Source organism: Arachis duranensis, unplaced genomic scaffold (genome assembly GCF_000817695.3).
Source record: "Arachis duranensis cultivar V14167 unplaced genomic scaffold, aradu.V14167.gnm2.J7QH unplaced_Scaffold_40180, whole genome shotgun sequence".
In the NCBI taxonomy this organism is placed as follows: Eukaryota; Viridiplantae; Streptophyta; class Magnoliopsida; order Fabales; family Fabaceae; genus Arachis; species Arachis duranensis.
Genome location: NW_026264918.1, coordinates 85,150 through 90,924, shown reverse-complemented (window position 1 = coordinate 90,924; position 5,775 = coordinate 85,150). Strand labels below are relative to the sequence as shown.

Below are 5,775 nucleotides of genomic sequence, written 5' to 3'. Positions count from 1 at the left end.
TCCATTAGCCCGAAACCGAGTTAGCATCTTTCTGCCCTAAAAAAAGAGTATAGTGCTCGTCTTTTGATAAGAGTATTCCATATTATCTGTTGGAAAGTTTTCAACGTCCACCTTACCTTATTCAACTACGGGAATTTTTTCTGGTTCGCTACTATCCTATCTGAGCCTACAGCTCACGGTTGTATACAGGGAGGAAGCCTTGAACTGGCCAAAAGCAAAAGCTTTCTATTTGAACGGAATTCCACAATAGCATTACCTTCGGCTGCACTTCCTTATCTGTATTCCTGGGCGGGCGTAGAAACCCCTGCTTGAACATGAGCTAGGGACCCAGCTCCCTCCCCCGCGCCCACTCCTTGAACATGAGAGTGTTTGGCTAAAAATCGCACGGATTGAATCTTCTTCAAGAAGGAAAACCCTTCTTTTAGTTTGTTTTTAGATGAAGATCTCATTGTGATGTCTCGTTCCCTCTTTTCTTTCATTTCACTTTATTGTATGAATTCAACCAATAGAGGAGTGGGATACTCAAAAAGTAGTGGCAGAAATCGAAACAATCGTAGGGGGCGTAGTCGTTGTTCTTAGTTCTCTGTAAGTTGATTGCTTCCCGGAATTCGTGATCCTGGCTCAGACGAGAGAAAGCTAAGGATATACTTCTCAAATGCAAGTAGAAGTCGAACAAGATACCTCTAGCAGTATTAATCACTCGTTCATCTGCCGAACCCCTTGGTCTTCCCTCTGTCCCACACATCTATCCAGCTTCGCTCGCTTGGCTCGGTATCCTCCCGGAAGAATACACACTCTCCTTTGTTCGAGCTTTGCTGGTATATTTCTAATTAAGACTACTTTGGTACATAAAGAAGTTTTATACAAAAGTGAATAACACCTTAGACTTCTTCTTCCAATCCCTCTCTTATCGAATGAATGAGCAGGTAAGTACATTCATTCATCTTCCCCCTTGACTAAGCATGATTCCCACTATCTACTAAAAGAGCGATTGAGTCGAAACTTCCCCTTTGTATCGATTTCCCCATGTACCTAGGTAGCGAGTGATTAAGACAGCCCGATGAGCTAAGAAGTAAAGAACGTTTTTTATTATCCCCTTTCCATCAAACTTCTACCGAGCGGGAGAGAAAGGTAGAGAGAGTAAATAGTGCTGATAGCGAATAAAAAGCCGTTGAGCGTGTTGGCCACACAAAAATCTCTTTTTTTATATTAGAAATAGTTTTTTTGTTGGTGTTAAGTTAATAGGTTACTTGATCGAAGGGATAGAACACTTTACTTTAATACCAATCAAAGTACCCGATCCTTTAGCGAGAATCAATAAAAAGAGATGGGCGAGCCTTCATTAGCTGACTTGCTCCTTTCTGAGGATCGAAAGGACTTATTCTAGCATGCCCATTCAAGTCCCAGCAAATGCCCGTGCTTCTTTTGGACTTATGCCTTGCCTGTGCTCTATCATTCATTCCCAAAAGCCCATCCAAAGGCAGGCCATGCTATTCAATGCTCGAGAAGAAGGGCTCCTATCCCTCCCAAGGAAGGGCAGTAGCTTGATTACTTGACTGCCTGTTCCAATGTCACCTCGTTCTATCTATCTTCCATCCGTTACCTTGTTCTTCTTGCCACTGGGGCTTCAACCTTTCCATCATTTCCTGCGATCGAGCTAGCTTAACATCCTTATTAAATTGAAGCATGATGCTGCTATTCTGCTCGGCGCATTTCTTAGGGATTTTCCCTTAGTCAAGTAAAGGACCAGGTACTTTAGTACAGAGGTATTACATAGCTCCGTGACCACAGACTGAATCATGGGCTAGGAGGAGTACGAGTGATTAGCGGGAATATTCGATTGCTCGTCCGCTAAAGTCCTGTCTGCCTGCCTGTTGATTTAGTACGTTCCTATCCCCTCCCCTTGGGGAGTTTGATCAATCTTCCTCACCCCTAATGGTTTAGATTGAGCAGCCAGGTGGGGGAGAAAGCGGCCGTTGCACTGATAGGAGTGTAATCTAATTGAATCTATCTATCTTTCCTGTCCTTGAGGAACAGGTTAAAGAGCTTAGGCAAGACTTGGCCCCTATTTGAAGTAGACCTAACTCGCTCTTTGGCTCGCTCCTCGCTTTTGTTCAATTATAAATAAGAAAAAGAAATTAGATATTCGAATATCTAATAGCGTGATAGAGACGGCGATAGACTAGACTATCCCCTATCCGGATAGATATGTCCCTATGAGCGACTACGCCGATCTTTATATGTTTTGGCCACGTCCGTTTCCGCTCCGAAGAGGAAGGTTTGGATCTTTCAATCTTATGTCGTGAGGGATGTGACCTATGTTAGGTCCATAAAATACCACCGCTTTTGGTGTTCTATGATTCACCTCCGAATAATGAGTAGGTAGTTCGATCCTTTTTATTCTTCTCTTCCTAGTAAACTTATGGGGGGGTGCGGACCAATAGGTCGAATTACTATATAAAGAAGAGTTGTAAACTATCTTCCTTCTTGTTCGAGTAGGAAGATATCGCTTTTTCTCGTTTCTTCTCTTCGATAAGAATAGGGATTTGAAATGATAAAAATTCCTCTTCATTCTGTTGTGCTCAGCGAAAGAACTTCCTAAGCATACTTTTTCGGATCCAAACTTCTTTGTTCTTTCTAAGTATTCTTCTTGCATAGAATAACGCAACTGTTGTTGCAAAAACCGGGATTTTAGTAGCAGGCGGCATCCCCGCTTAGTTTTGAGTAGGCGGAACCATTCCGTTTTGGTTCTTCTCCACATTCTTACCCGGTGACCCAGGAATTTGCCTATAATTTTTTCTACTGATATTTCGATATAGAAAGATCTCCTTATTTCTTCACCGCGGATTTTCGCGTCATTTTCTTGAAAAGATATTAGATCGCCGTGGGAAACTTTCAAACGAGTAATGCTTCCCATTCGATTATTCACACAAACCCTTCGATGACTTATCGGCTGCCTTGCTTGAGGAATAGTTTCACGAAAATGGAGACGAACCGGAATAACGTCCGATCTTGTTTCTGGATTGAGTAGAAAAGGGATATATGAAGTTCGTTCTGTTCCTCTGTGCATCTCTGTGATGGGTAAATCCCCATGAATAAGGGGCAACTTTCGTGTAGTTTGTGATTGGATGTAACTGTTAAGATTTTCTCTTGGATAAATCTTTCTCTTAATAGATCTCTTCTTGTTCCTCAATCTTCGGAGAATGCGGCGTTGTATTATTGTAAGTTCTCTCTTCCGAACATTTCCTGAAAGTAGACGACAAGTTTTAAATCTTAATGCAGGCATATCTCCGTTGAATCAGTCTGATTCGCCACATCGCGTATAACGGGAGTCGAACCCAATTCTGCCAAAACCCCCGCAAAAGCAAGAAGGAAACTACCTATCATTTTTCTCTCTTTCTTTGACCTGGCACACTGAACACATACCCCATCTAGAAGAAAGTCAAAGTGACTACATCTCCTTCGGACCCTGACGTGAACAGACGCTCTCTCCATCGAGAAATTCAACTGTCAAGATTAGCGTACTAAACGATTCGATCTATCACCTACGTCATTTCTACTTGCTTGGAAAAAATCCATACTTGTAGCACCCGGACCCATATCTGCATCGTTCTGTCATCCAACATGCTTCTATCTAAGTGATTTCATAAAATATGGAATGGATATGTATGGGGTCACAAGAGGGTCGAGCGAGAATAGACGATGCTGGTCATTAAGTGGGAGTTTTCTTTAAGGCATTCCTTTCCTTAGACTAGGGCCTGAGCAAGCCTCTTTTCATTCTAGCGGTCAGTCTGTAAGTTAAACAAAAGTCCATCCGATCAGCCAGTTGCAGAAGAAGCTCAGCTTAAAGCCAGTAAGCCCTCCACTCCAGCGGAACGACGTTGCTTTAGCTTTCGGGCGTCAAAGCGTAAATCTGTAGGTTCGGGCTAAGACTTGTTTGAGAATAAACTGCTATTGCTACTTACGGTGATAAAGAAAGGCCCTTCGAACTTCACTATCTGGCATCACAGCCTATTCCGACAACGTGCCAAGCAAAAGGCCAAGACCGGTATGCCGACAACAGAAGTAAAGGAGCAAAGCCATAAGCCAAGCTAGCGTGCTGAACAGAAAGTCGTAGAGTGATCACAGCTTATTCACCAAGACGTGTGAACAGCGCCTATTCGATAGCAGCTTGTACCCGGATTCCGATAACTAAGGGAATTCCTCCTATAAGAGCGGATTCCATCGGGTTATCAGCTTCGGCTATTCTCACAGCTAGCAGTTAGGTCTAGTATGCCTCTTCCTATTAGATTATACAGTCTGACTAAGAGTTCAGAGTATAGTTCTGAGAATGGAAATCAAATAAAGCGAAAAGGAGAACGAAAGAAATCGGGAAAACTGCATGCAATCGACAGCCAAAAGAGAGAAGGCAGTCGCTGCACACTCTATATCTTACCTCGGGGCCCAGAGTTTATTCCCTCGCCTTAATCTTTAATAGAACTAAGCCCCTACTAGATAGATTCATTTTATTGACCTTGATTCCAGACACCATGAATGCGCCGCTTTCTTGACTAGCCCCTCTTCCAAGCCTATTGATAACCAAGCTACGACCTATCTTACTTATTTAGATTTCTAGGACCGGGAGGGACAGAGAACACCTAAGAGCAGGAGGTTCCTTGTGTGAAACTTAGATGTTGAAGCACGCACCCTTTATCTTATGCTATGGGTAAGGAAGGCAACGAGCCAAACCCAGTAGTTTTTAGGAAGCAACCTCTCCCCTCCCCCTATCCAATTTCGGGGCCCCTTAGTGTAATGCCTTAACGGCCTTTTAAGCGCCTCTCACAACGGACTCGACGCCAATCCCGGCAGAAGGATTTGGTTACCATAAGTGGAGGCATGGTCCTAAATTTTTCCGTTGTTATAACAGAACTATTTTCATATAAAGATGCTCAAGCGAGGAGATGTTATGTTACGAGCATCCGCCCCCTTCTTAGTCAATGGGGCGCAGGGAGGCCAATGGTAGGAAGCTTAACATCATCTTTTCCAATAAGTGAGTCTCTCGAGGCTTACTCGTTCCGACCCTGAACAACCTTTTTTTAGAAAAGCCAGCCTGGCCTGTAGGAAGTTCGGGAGAAGGGGTCGACTCAGGCATTACTCAATAGAGGTGCAAGGCTGACTCCCAAAATTGGAGTTAGACTAATTCCCTTCCAACCGAGGATTAGTTTGTGAGGAATTCCCCAATCCATCCACAACTTTATTCCTAGCACATGGTGAAAGCCGACGACATGACATAAAGAAAGAAGAAAAACAAAGAACCTCAATGAGAAGGTCCATGCCTTCTTCCAATTGTTTTGCCAATGATGGATTTCGCGCCATTCCATCGAAAACTTATAAGAAGGCAGGATGATAGGGCAGATGTAGTTGTTAAGATCTACCTTTCGGCATTTACTATGGCCAAGCTTATAAAGCTAGCCAAGCCAGTGTCGAAGGAGACCTTCCAATCTATACTGTCCCCTCCATCGGACCTTAGAAAGGTTGCGATGGCCTCAGTAGAGATACTTAATAAAGTGCCTCTATTGTTTAGGAAGTATATCCCTGATATCTCCACTATTCCCCTTAAATCAGGGAACAAATAAGCCTCTGCCTCAATCTCATATTCAAAGATTGTTGTTCAAGCCCTTACTTCATCTGATCTGGGCGGAAGTCTGAAAGTATAAAGCCAGGGAAGTCAGTAAGATTGACTGAAGACATGAAATGACGTAGGATGACAGACAAAGATTGAAAGCATGAATTCTA

The 5,775-nt window shown here is 43.3% G+C and overlaps 1 pseudogene; it reads right to left on the bottom strand.

Annotated features, from left to right (window-relative positions):
* Positions 1 to 1,214: 1,214 nt before the first annotated feature.
* Positions 1,215 to 4,263, bottom strand: LOC127744488 (ribosomal protein S4, mitochondrial-like; annotated as a pseudogene).
* Between the last annotated feature and the right edge of the window lie 1,512 nt (positions 4,264 to 5,775).